This window comes from Globicephala melas, chromosome 1 (genome assembly GCF_963455315.2).
Source record: "Globicephala melas chromosome 1, mGloMel1.2, whole genome shotgun sequence".
In the NCBI taxonomy this organism is placed as follows: domain Eukaryota; kingdom Metazoa; phylum Chordata; class Mammalia; order Artiodactyla; family Delphinidae; genus Globicephala; species Globicephala melas.
This window is the reverse complement of record NC_083314.1, coordinates 105,747,969-105,761,428: the sequence shown is the minus strand read 5'-3', so window position 1 is coordinate 105,761,428 and position 13,460 is coordinate 105,747,969. Positions and strand designations below refer to the sequence as shown.

At 46.8% G+C, this 13,460-nt stretch overlaps 1 protein-coding gene across 3 annotated transcripts in view; it reads right to left on the bottom strand.

Moving 5' to 3' along the window:
* Positions 1-13,460, bottom strand: part of BCAR3 (BCAR3 adaptor protein, NSP family member) — a 206,437-nt gene that overhangs the window by 139,079 nt on the left and 53,898 nt on the right. Inside the window, exon 1 of one of the 3 annotated variants that reach the window (XM_060302641.2) lies at positions 1,721-1,853. The exons of the other annotated variants lie outside the window; for them this stretch is intronic. The gene's annotated coding sequence lies outside the window, so the exon portion shown is untranslated. Of the gene's footprint in view, positions 1-1,720; positions 1,854-13,460 lie in introns of those variants that run through there. 3 annotated transcript variants of the gene reach the window in all.

Genomic DNA, 13,460 nt, shown 5'->3' with positions numbered 1-13,460 from the left:
CAGCAGCTCCTACAGGCTTCTCGGTTTGGTGTGAGGAAGTTAAGGTAGCACAGGCAAGGCTGGGGCTGCTTTGCGTGGTTCTGCCAGAGGGTGAGTGACCCAGGCCTCGGGGTGGTTGGACCTGGGCCTGCAGCCTCTCCTGGGATTGCCTGCCCGGGCGGCTGAGCTCACACTGCCCATGCCGCCCAGATGCCTCTTTGCCTATTGTCTCAACAGCTGACGATATAATTCTAAGTAACAGTGACTCACAGGAGAGCAGTTCCTTTTTTTCGCCAGAGCTGTCTTATGTAGATCGAGTCTTTCTCCCAGGTAAAGAAGGCCTTTACCTTTCAGTAGAAGTAGAGGGAGGCGAGGAAAATGTTGTGATTAGGAACAAAATAGTCTGAGTTTGAATTTGGCTCTACCACTTACAAAGTCGTATGACCTTGGACAAGTTATTTAATCTCAGGTTCTTTACCTACAAAATGGGGATAATAACAGTACTTACATCATAGGGTTATTATGAGAGTTAAATGAGTTAATATCTATACAGAGCTTAAAGCAGTGCCTGGCACATAGTAAATACTTATATAAATGTTTTAAAAGTAAATGTCCAATAATAGGAGATTGGTTACATGAAATCTATATAACAGAATACTACACAGTCATTAAAATCTCTGTTATAAAAGAATTGTGATAAGGAACTATATTCATGATCTCTTACTAAGTGAAATGACAGACTCTAAAACAAACCACGGTATACCATTATTGTTGAGAAGAAAATAAGTCTATATACATTGAAAAATACACCAAAAGCATATACACCAAAAGGGTGTTTTTCTATCTTATAAAATATCTATGTTCTGTGTGTTACTTTAGTAATAAAAAGCAATAAGAAAACAATAAAAATTATTCAGTAATAAAAACAATAACAATTATTCAAATGTAGTAGATATACATAATCTAGAATAAGTGATCATGCTTTAAAATGATGATGATGATGATGATGATAGTAATAATGATAGTTCCCAAGCCCAGATCATTCAAACCTGAGGCTGACACGTGACCACCACCACAGGCTTTAATGATTAGCCAAACGTTATTATTAAAAAGAAAAAATAATAATATCGCATGCTTAAATGGCTATAACATACTTCTGGGAATAATCAAAAACTGACCATACCAACACAGCCAGATTTAAATCTTACCTCAGCAACAGGTGACCAACATATGTAAAATAAACAAAGAAAGGAATGGTAGTGTGTAGAAGCAATGAACTGAGCGTGCTTTGCAAGGTGACGAGTGAAGGGGAGTCATGAAAGTGGCCTGTGTAGACAGGATGGGGTGGAGAAGCATTCCTCCAGCCATTGAGTCAGAGGTTTCAAGAAGGAAACGGAACTTCAGGGGCTGCTAAAATAAAGGAAGGAGATAAACAGCTCCCTTTTACTGCTCACTTGTGTAGAACTTGAATGGAGAAAAGGATAAGAACTGCTCCCTGAACCATGACGTTCAGTAATGAGCAGACTTCTCAACTCTGTCCCCAGGCCACTTCTCACAGCCTCACCCAGAGGCTTACAAAACAATTAAAACCCCAGACACACTGCATCTGGGCTCTGGTGGATGGGGCTAATGTGAAAGTGAACCCTCTGTGTGTCAAAGAACAGGCAGTAGGCCGAATCCAAAAACCGTCCTAACTTCACTTCCAAGACCTGGCTGTGCCTGGTTCTCCCGTAACACTCACCGCTTCACACAGCCCTTTCCCAGATCCAACCAACAGTGGGTCCTGGGCAAGTTGTCATGATCTTTTTCATCTCCATGTTCTTAGCTCACAACTTTTCTCCACAGCATCCGTTACCCTCAGAAGATGTAAAGAACTTTGAAAAAAAAAAAATACTTGTTGTGAATTCTGAAATTGTGCTGGTCCAATGAAACTTCGGACTGACAGAAACCGGTTTCAGTTCCCCCTTCTATCTTTGCAATGTCACCCACATAAAGTCCCTCATATAACGGACCCTATTCACAAACCATGTTGAAATCCACATGAAAAGATCATTGCAATAATCCACTAAACGCCTGAACTAGCTGGAATTACTTCTTTCTTTCCAAAGCACCATGGGGTCCTGGGCCTGCCTTAGCCCCTCCCAGGGCTGTGCCCAGCACACAGCGGGAGGAGGCTGGCAGGCTGTTCTGTTTCTCAGCGAGAGCTGGCCGTGATTAGAATACCCAGATGCTTTCTGTTGATGCTTGTGCGGGATCAGCTTCTAAGCTTATTAAAACGGGGGTCACACAATTTGTATCAGGAGAACTGATGGCACATTGGAAGAAGGCAATGAAAAGAATCACTAGGAGAAGAGCCACAATCACCTGAAAAAAGAACTCCCTGTGTTTAGACAAGGGAGGGCAGGGGAGCCCAGATGAAGTCAGAGCTTTTTCCTTCCAAAAGCTTCTGGTTCGAAGCCAGGGAGAAGGAAGGGACAAGCGCTGTCACGGGCTTCCTGAGGGCCCCTGACTGTGAGGCGCATGAGGTAACACCAGGCCTTCCCCGAGGTGAGGATGTTTCCCTTGTCCTTTCAGCAGGACCGGCTTTCTGACCCCAAGAGTTGGAGAGGCTACACTGATTTACAGCCACGTCTCTTTTCCCTTCCTTCTGATCCTCCCAGTCTGTGGTCTGTTCAAAGCACCCTCAAGGGAAACAGAGGCCAATGAATCTGCCTAGCCGGGAAGTGGTTTTGAGCCAGCACCGACACTGTGACACACGCTTTGTCTTAAAACGGGTCCCTTGCGCTTCAGTGGAGCACAACTGCGGTCTGTGCAGGTGTTTGCAGAGGTTCCCAGAACAGAGAGCCCTCTGCCTCTGTGTAGGGGACCCTGTACAGGGATGTCTTCAATCATTGGCGTTGGATGAGGACCGGCCCTGGTGAGGGCTCAGCGGGCAGCCCTCTTCTCAGTTCCCACTCAGAACAGCAAGGAGGAAGGAGGGGAATATCTCCTGGACTAGAGATGGAAAGAGAAAAAAGAAGGCAATTTAGGGCTTCCCTGGTGGCGCAGTGGTTGAGAGTCCGCCTGCCGAGTCAGGGGACGCGGGTTCGTGCCCCGGTCCGGGAAGATCCCACATGCCGCGGAGCGGCTGGGCCCGTGAGCCAAGGCCGCTGAGCCTGCGCGTAATTTAGATGGAAAAGCTGTTGTGTTATTTTTTAAAAAATTCTATTTATCATTTACAACTTTAGACTGGTGGGAAAAAATTCTTTATCTGATCAACGTAAGCTTTCTCTGTAAGAACTGGAGTTTTGCTTCTATACCGTTATCTCGGTGGAATCTATTTCCTCGAAGGAATAGCATGTAATTCTTTCACATCTCTATCTCAAATATATATTTTTGAAAACAGGAAAAAAATATGTTATCTTTCCATAATTAAGTCACAAAATATGGGCTTCCCTGGTGGCACAGTGGTTGAGAGTCCGCCTGCCAATGCAGGGGACATGGGTTCGTGCCCCGGTCCGCGAGGATCCCGCATGCCGAGGAGCGGCTGGGCCCGTGAGCCATGGCAGCTGAGCCTGCGCATCCAGAGTCTGTGCTCCGCAACGGGAGAGGTTGCAGCGGTGAGAGGCCCGCATACAGAAAAAAAAAAAAAGAAGAATATTTCCATAATTAAGTCACAAAATAAATAGATCTTCTCAGTGCTGTGTTCGCTTTGCTTTCCTTCTGCAACGCTGTTTTAGGGAACACATATCTTCAGATTCCTTTTCACGAGACCAAAAAAAAGGTTAGGCCAGCTTGACCAAATCCACAAGGGAATGAAGTGAGTCCAGGAGCCCCAGTATTTTCAAAACAGTACAAATCCGTTCCTGGTGGGACAGGGTATGGACGAGTGAGAGGTTGAAACCCAAGAGAGGATGGCCAAGAGGTGGATTCTTCCCTTGTGTGTCTTGCACCTGCTGGAAGGGCCATCCTGGAAGCCGGGCAAGCATAGCTATGCTGTGCCTGGCACAGCTGGGGCTGGAGAAGCCTTCCCCTCATGGTTCAGGTTTTTGCCACCTCTTCCTCTGCCCCTTGAAGGGTACTTCTGAGTGGGGAGGACTAAAACCCCAGCATCACTAATTTGGAGAGAACTTATCCTAGCAGGGCTAATCGGAGAACTCAGTGCAGAGCCTGAAGAACCCACCGAGCTCTGCCCAACCCCTCAGCTGCAAATCTCATCACTCTTCCCTAAAGGATGGCTGGTAAGGCTGAGAACAATTCCCCAAAGTGCAGCCCTGAGTGACGGCTGTGAATTCAAATTCCTGAACCGTGACTGTGTTCCAGCCCAGCGTTAGCTGCTCCCCTAATCCCACTTACCTCCCTCTCCTCTCCATCTGTTTATTTTCCATTGAAGTGACCGTTCCACTCCTTGAACTCTTAACACACACTGTTTCATGGCTGAGTTTTTCAGGTTTCTGAACACCAGTGTCTCCAAGAGCCTCCTACACCCGCTCTATGTTTCTAACTCTCTTTTTTTTTTTTGGTACGCGGGTCTCTCAGTGTTGTGGCCTCTCCTGTTGCGGAGCACAGGCTCTGGACACGCAGGCTCAGCGGCCATGGCTCACGGGCCTAGCTGCTCCGCGGCATGTGGGATCTTCCCGGACCAGGGCACGAACCCGTGTCCCCTGCATCGGCAGGCGGACTCTCAACCATTGCGCCACCAGGGAAGCCCTCTAACTCTCTTTAAGTGACCGTTTCGCAGGCTCCCTCCGCTTCTCTGTGGCGCCTTGTCCCTCTCTCACCTCCCCTGACACTGGCCTTCCCTCTCTGCCTTCTCCTTTCTGGCTCCTCCTCCTTCCTGCCATTTTTCTCTCTTTTCCACACTCTTTCTTTACTCCCGCCCTCCTCTGCTGCCCACCCCAGCCCCAGCACACCACTGACCCCCAGGGTACCTGGATGAGCCTCACGGGAGATGAAGTGCAGCCCCTACTGAGGATGCCTGACTTGGTTTCTAAAGGGTTTTCCCCAATTCTAATAGTTACAATTCACGATTAAGGCCAAAGAAGGACGGTATTCTTGTCACTGTGCTGCTACCCTCTTCACCTCACGAGTCGAAGGACCTGGACTTCCTGGGGCCCCAAGGCCTGGTCCCCTAATAATCTAGTTTCTTATTGTCCCTAAAGGAAACTTCTTAGTAAGACTCACTAGGCCACACCTGACAGCTCTGGTCTCCACTGACCTTTCAGTCTCATGCAGTGTCACGCTTGCTCTCTGAACTCCTGCCACATGGTCCTCCTTCAGTTTCTCAAATGTGCTATATATGCTCTTACCGTAGGACCTTGGGTCATGCTATTCCCTCTGTCTGGAACATTCCACCTCCTCCGTCTGCTTTGTCCAGTTAACTCCTTTTGTTATCTGTGGCTGTATAACAAATTACCCCCAAAACCTACCAGCTTAAAACAGCAAACATTTGTCATCTCACAGTCTCTTTGTGTCAGGAATCTGGGAGCAGCTTAGCCAGATGGTTCTGGGTCAGGGTCTCTCAAGAGGTTACATCCAAGCGGTCAGCCTGGGCTCCAGCCATTGGAGCTGGAGGATCCCCCCAACAGCTTACTCACTTGGCGCTTGGTAGACCTCAGTGCCTATCAGGCTGTTGGCATGGCCTCTCCGTGGGCTGCCTGAGTGTCCGTAGCATGTGGAAGCTGGCTTCTCCCAGAATGAATGATCAGAAAGAGAGAGAAGGAACCCAAAACAGTAGCTGCAGTCTTTTGTAACCTAATCTTAGAAGGGACACATCAGACTTTCGGCCATATGCTATCGGCCAAGCAGACCAACCCTGGCACAGTGTGGGAGGAGACTACACATGGTCTGAATACCAGGAGGCGGGAGTCACTGGGGACCATCGTGGGAGGCTGGCTTAATGATTCCTTTCCCTTGACATATATCTGTAGGATTTTGTGATTAAAGTGTATGGTCCATTGGACCATAAGCTTCCTGAGAACAGGTATCTGCTTTGCTCATGTATCAGTCAGTTTTTGGTATAAAACAAACCAAATGAAAACTTAGTGGCTTTTAAAAAAAAAGTGCTCATTTATTATTCCTCAAGTGTCTATGGGTCACCGGAATTCTGCTGACCTGGACCAGGCTCTGCTGATCCAGCCAGGCTTGCTCATGCACCTGGCATCACTTCTTGGGTTAGCTGAGGCTGATGGGCCTGAAATGGCCTCCCTCCTCTGTCTGGCAGGGTGGCTGGCCATCCGCTAGGACAATGAAAGTGGATGGGCCTGTGTCTCTCATTATTCAGCAGCCTAGGCAGGGCGTGTCTGCATGGCAGCTCTAGGGTTTCAAGAGCACAAGGCCTCTGGAAAGATTTGGAAAAGGTACAGTGTCACTTCTGCCACTTTCTATTGGTCAAGGCAAGTCACAAGCCCAGCCCAGATTCAGAAGTGGAGAAATAGACACAACCTCTAAAGGGAGGAGGCGAAAAGTCACACCGCAAAGGGGCTTGGATAATGGGAAGGGGAGAATGCCACCGTTTTTGTAAACAATTTTCCACAGCACACCATAGTACCCCCAGAGCCTACCACAGTGCCTGGCACATAGTAGGTACTCAATTAAAAGAGTATTTCTTTTTTTTTTTTCCTTTGCGGTATGCAGGCCTCTCACTGTTGTGGCCTCTCCCATTGCGGAGCACAGGCTCCGGATGCACAGGCTCAGTGGCCATGGCTCACGGGCCCAGCCGCTCCGCGGCATGTGGGATCTTCCCGGACCGGGGCACGAACCCATGTCCCCTGCATCGGCAGGTGGACTCTCAACCACTGCGCCATCAGGGAAGCCCAAAAAGAGTATTTCTTGAATGAATGGGTTTGAGCACTTTACCTTTAGTTGTCCTTATTTTGCTCTTGGCTTGTCTCCCTCACTGTTATGCCAGTACCTTGGAGACAGGGAGGAACCTGTCGTATTCATGTTTGGGGTCCCACAGCATTGACATGGCATTGGACTTGTGTGGTAATGAATAAACGTATCGCCAACGCTTTTCAAATGCTCTCTGTGCAGCTCTACTGCTTTGCCTTCCTCAGAGTTTAAAGTCTTCCACAGCAGATTTGCATAGGCTTTGCAATTTGACGCCACAGGATCCTAAATCTGTCCTTTACCCGCTGTGTGACCTGGGCAAGTTCCTTCACCCAGCTGAGCCCCATTTTCTTTTTCCACAAAATGGGGGTGCCCATCTCAGAACTGCTGTAGGGTGCAATTGGACATGCGAGTGCTGAACACTGTGGCAGGTACTGAATAAACGTCATCCCCTTCCATTTACCCTAATACCCTGCATCACCTTGACCTCTGGCCTCTCCAGCCCCAGCCCTGGCTCACTCCGCCTGTCCCCGGAAAGCCACGTCTGTTCCACACCTCTCTGGGTCTCTTGAACACTATCAGTGGCATAAACATGAGTACAGCTAAGCTCCAATTAGCAGTGCAGTTCCTGCTGCCCCAGATGGGCAGGACGACCACCAATCACAGGTGATTTTTGCCACCACCTGGCTCAGCTCGGTAATCCTGAGGCCAAGAGGATCTTCCTCTGTGCCCCTCAGGTGTCTAGAGGCCCAGCTGCCTTCTGGTGCTCTGTCCTACTGCTGTCTGCCCTCCAGCCACTGTAACTGTGCTAGCCACTTAGGTCCACTTTGTAATCCTGGAGACATTTCTTCTTCCTAGGCTGGCTGTCTTATCTCTATGTCTTGTCTTTTCCTTCTTTATGTCTCCTTCTTGCCTCCTGTGTCTCGACGAACTCCCATCTGTCTTACCATTGTCGAGCTTTTTCCATATATCAGGCCATAGGCTATGTACTTGATGCTAACTGTCTCAGGAATTCTTACATCAACCCTATGGTGAAAGAACGATTACTACCATTTCCTTGAGGAAGAGGCTGAGGCTCAGAGAGTTCACATAACTTGCTCCTGGCGACACACTGGGTGGGTGGTGGAACCAGGGTGAAACCTGGGTTCTGATCCCAGAGCTTTTATCCTCTCCCCCACTTTATACCCTTTATCCTCTTGTTGCACGTCTCGTGGCAACATCCTGCTAGAATGTTCCTTCTCCTGTGTGGCTGGTCTACATGTGATTGGTGTTTTCTTAAAAATGACCACCTTCCTCCTCAGCTCTTCATTCTCCTTTTCCTCTAGGGCAGTGCAGTTCAATAGAACTTTCTGTAGTGATGGAAATGTTCTCTGCATTGTCCATTATGGTAGTCACTAGACACATGTGGCTTTTGAGAATTTTTGATACGTGCCTAGTATGACTGAGAAATTGCATTTTAAATGTTATTTAATTGTAATTAAGTTAAATTTAAATAGTCACATGTGGCTACTGGCTACTGTAGTGGACAACTCCAGGGTCTCACCTTTGTGGAGAGAGGATGGGGCATCAGGGTGGGGAAAGGGAGATGGGGAGAGAAGCAATTTGATGAAGCCACAGGACTATTTTCTCATGAATATTGAACTAAGACTAAGGTTCTCATAAGGAAAAGTCATTTAATGATGTCCTGGCCCAACATGCTTTCCTGGACTTCTGCCCTCCAATCACCAAATTCCTGGTGATGTCAGCAAGAATGCCAGGGCCTAGGAATTATGTTGAGCCTCTTCAGAGAGATGGCCTTCCTCTGCAACACGCAGATTGAAATGAACTCGTTCCAATTAGGGAAAGAGTGAGAAATCACTGCCGTGAGGTTTCCTTCTGTGTGTGCTGCTGAAATCAATATTTAGTCAATACAACCTTTGGCCTGCCATTTGCCATTCTATAGATCTTCCCACACTATAGAATTTAATGCAGATTTTAAAACTCACAAGCAATGGTTCCAGAAACTGAAATGCTATTTTCTTTCTTTTTGAATCAAGACAGTTTCCAGGACTTCTATACAAAGAGACCTCAGAAATGGTTTCTTGATGGATATAGTGAGCCTTCAAAGATGAACAAACTTCTATTGGGAAAATCTGCCCAGTTCTGGAGGCAAAACAGTCATTCTTTTACCCATTTATTCATCCAGCTTTTCATCTATCCACCCAAAAACATTTTCTGAGTTCTTAGCAAGTTCTAAAATGCAGGTAGGGAAGGGGGGGTTAAAAAATGAGAAAGACAAATAACTTTTATACATTCAACTTCTTTTTAATTTCCAAAGTAAATAGGTAAGTTTCATGCTAGTAACCCAAAGGACATATGACATTAAGTCCGTTCTCTTAGTATCTTCTACCAGGTATTTTTTTTATCCATTCATTTAATTATCAAATATTGTCAAGTCCCTTTAATGCACATCCTGTCCATTTAGTTACTGTCACAAGAATTTTGAGGTTATAAAGCACTTAAACTGTACTTTTATTAGGGAAGTTACCTCAATAAACCACAATTTCTCTTCACATATCTGCTTCTCTCTAGGGCGGGGTTCCTTGAGGGTTGGAACATCATCTTCTTGACTGCAGTGTCTTTGCTCCCTAGAACACTGCCTGGTGCATAGTGGGTGCTTATTAAAAGTTCCCTGAAGAAACATCAAACCACAGGAAATGTGACATTTGTCTAGATCCGTGATCCACACTGCCGGTGGTCTGTCTCCAGCATAGAAGTCAAAATCCCAAAGGAATCTGAAGTAACTTGCGCTGAAATCAGCCCCCCATGAACTCATTGAATCCCTAGCTTCCTTAGTGATATTTTCATTCTCTGGTGTCTTAAAGGATAAGAAACTCTCTGAGGGCACTGATCACAAATAGGACCTTCTTTCTTTCTTTCCTTCTCTCTCTCTCTGCATATGTTCTGAAACTTCATCGAGTTCAAAGGTTATCCTCTATCAACTCCTAACAACACAATATTTGGTGAAGATTTAAAGATTATAATACTGTCATCCATGATTTTCATAGCTTCATAAACTGTCACACCCATTTTTGACTTGTGCCTTTACAGATCAAAAGGTGTTCTTGGGCTTCCCTGGTGGCACAGTGGTTGAGAGTCCGCCTGCCGATGCAGGGGACACGGGTTCGTGCCCCGGTTCTGGGAAGATCCCACATGCCGCGGAGAGGCTGGGCCTGTGAGCCATGGCCGTTGAGCCTGCGCGTCCGGAGCCTGTGCTCCGCAACGGGAGAGGCCACAGCAGTGAGAGGCCCGCGTACATATTTCATAAAGTCCAGTGACAAAAACTGTATAAGGTATTTATTCATTTATTTGAACACTTGCTCAACAAATGTCTATTGCATGCTTACTATGCACCAGGCACTGCAATTCCATGTTGAGTTAAGACCTAATAAAATTATAAACCAGAAGTACCTTTTTGTTTTCCCTCCCTGCTTTGCTCCCTTGCTCAACTTCTAGAGCAAACATTATGTTGCCTGTTATGGGCTGAATTGTTTACCCCCCAAATTCAGATGTTGAAGTCTTACCCTCCAGTACCTCAGAATGTGACTATATTTGGAGATAGGACCTTTAAAGAGGTAATTAAGGTAAAATGAGTTATATGGGTGGATGCTAAACTAATATGGCTGATGTTTTTATAAAAAGAGGAGATTAGGACACAGACGTGTACAGAAGAAAGACCATGTGAAGACACAGGGAGAAGATGGCCATCTATAAACCAAGGAGATAGATCTCAGAAGAAATCAACTGTGCTGACATCCTGTTCTTGAACTTCCAGCCTCCAGAACTGTGAGGAAAATAAATTTCTGCTGTTTAAGCCACCCAGTCTGAGGTACTTTGTTATTACAGCCTTAGCAGACGAATACTTTGGCAATTCATCATCCCTGTGTATATCTTCTCTTTTTTCTTCTGTTGTTTTCTCTTCCTTCTTTGTTTTGTTTTATTTTGAACTGTTGATGATCTCTTAGAGATGTTTTCTTTACTTTTCACTTGTGTGTCTTCTTTCTCTGACTAGTTTGTAAGTTCCTCAAGGAAAAAGCGAGGGAAACAAAGCACTGTCTTTGGGATTTTCACCTGCCCCTGTGCAATAAATGGGGCCATTTTAAAGGTAAGGAAACAAAGGTCCTGGGGAGATCAACTAAATTGCCCCAAATCTCCCAGCTGGCCGGTGGTAGGGCTGGGGTTCTCAGCAGGCCTGCCTTGCTCCAAAAGCTACCAGACCTGCCACCTCACCAGTCTGCCTCCTTGAGAGCCTGACCTGGTGGCTCACGATTACTTGAACACCCCAGAGAGCTGAGCTCCAGGCTGGCCCACAGGAGACCCTCCAAAACTATTTATGGACTTGATTGAAATAAATGCAGATGGTTTCGCTGATCCAGGGCAATTAACCCCAGAGCACTCCTTCTCTCACATTAGGGACAGATGGCAGCTCTTGGGGAGAAATGTAAAGACCTGAGGTGTTAGGAACCATTATCTCTTCCTCTCCCCAGCTGACAGATAAAAGCTGCAGGCTTGGCCTTCACTATGCACTTTTTAGATTTCTGTCAGAACAAGCCGCAAACCTTAATGCATTTGAGAAGCGCTCAGCCAACTTGCAATTATTTGTGGTGACAGGGAGCAAAGATGGCATCTGCCGAGGATGTTGACATCTGCCAACAACACCAAGTTTCCCTGGACCAAGAATGTCAACATTTTTCTCCAGCTGGAGGACAAGTGTTTCATCTCCTGCAGAGAGGTCTGTAAGCGGTGGATGCCGCGAGAGCCCCGGCCAGGCTGCTGGAGCGGGAAGGGCACGAGGCAGGCCAGGAGCAGCCTCTGAAGGAACCAAGCTCTACTGTGGTTGAAAACACTCTGGGAACAATGGCTATTTAACTGCTCCTTTGGCAGTGAAAATGCTTATAAAAATAGATCTGACCTTTCGTGCTTTTCTAATTTTGCACCATGTGTATTTATTATCTATTCAAAAATCAATGAATTTTTTGGAAAAAAAGACCTGCATATTCTTACATCCAAAGCCTGAAACAGTGTAAAGTTGACTTAAGAGCGCTGGCCTGGAAGTTTGTGGAACTGGATGTGAGTTCCTACACTGCCATTAATTTTGTTTCTAAAATACAGATTTCTCCTGCTTAAAACTCTCAGAAGCCCAATCACTTACAGAATAAATTCCAACTCATTAGCTTGGCCTATAAGATCGGGGGTGATCTAACTTCTGCCTACCTGATGTAGATAGACACTTAGATAGGATTTTTTTTTTAAATTTATTTTATTGAAGAATAGTTGATTTACAGTGTTATGTTTATTTTCTCCCGTTGCGGAGCACAGGCTCCGGACGCGCAGGCTCAGCGGCCGTGGCTCACAGGCACAGCAGCTCCACAGCATGTGGGATCTTCCCGGACCGGGGCACGAACCCGTGTCCCCTGCATCGGCAGGCGGACTCTCAACCACTGCGCCACCAGGGAAGCCCTTAGATAGGATTTAGGTGCAAGTTGTACAAGATCCCCTGAGGGAGGTGATCTTCAGAGCAAGGTAAGGCCGTGGGGATGTGAGAGGCAGGGAAGGGAGGAATGCCTATAAGGGTGCTTTATGAGCTGGTGGCCACTGTGGGAAACTTGGTCCAATTTCCCTGGGTCCCTCCGAGAGACTGTGTAACGTTATCTGATCAAGGGCTAGGAAGCTGGGGAATTTGCTCATCAGCTCCCTTCCTCGTTGACTGACCTGAAGGCATTAACTCCTCAGCCCTTCTGGTTTGCTTCATATGAGAGATGAACCCACTCTCATGACCAGAGAATGCATTGAGGCAGGGAGATTGGAGGTGCCTGAGCTAGCAAGCTGCAGATGGGCTGCATAGAACACAAAAGTGGCCACAATACTGCACAGTTCTTTCCATCAGGAGGTGGAATCTATTTCTTTACCCCTTGAATCTGGACTGGCCTTTTGGGGAGTAGAATACAGAAGTTGTAAGGTTATAGGAGGTCTTGGCCTGGGCCTCAGGAGACCTTACAGCATCTGCTCTTATACTCTTAGAACTGCTGCCACCATGTGAATAAGGCCAGGCCAGGCTGCTGAATGATGAGAGACCACGTGGAGCAGAGAGGAGTCATCCAGTTGAGCACCCCCAGATCAACAAGCTCCCAGCCAGCTGGCCAGCTGACCAGAGACACATGTAAGCCCCGCCCAGTCCAGCCCAGAAGGGCAACTCAGGTGAGCCTAGCCTAAATTGCTGAGCTTGTAATCACAAACTAAATGGTCATTTCTTTAAACCACTGAATTTGGGGTGGTTTTTTATGTAGCAAAAGCTAATTGATATAGCGTTTAAGGGAACTGTCCAAAGCTACTGGTAAGCTCTGAAGTAGGCAAAGGGGCACCAACATCTTCTACTACACCACCTGTATTAGCTAGCTATCACCGTGTGACAAATCACCCGAAAACACTGCACTTACAACAGTGAACATTTCCTATGGTTTCTGGAAGTCAGAATTTGAGAGGGGCTTAGCTGGGTGGTGCTGGACCAGGGTCTCTCCTCAGCTTACAGTTAAGTTGCTGGCTGGAGCTACAGTCATGTAAAGAGGATCTGCTTCCAAGCTCACTCATGCAGCTGATGACAAGAGTCTTTAGTTTCTTATGGGCTGTTGGCT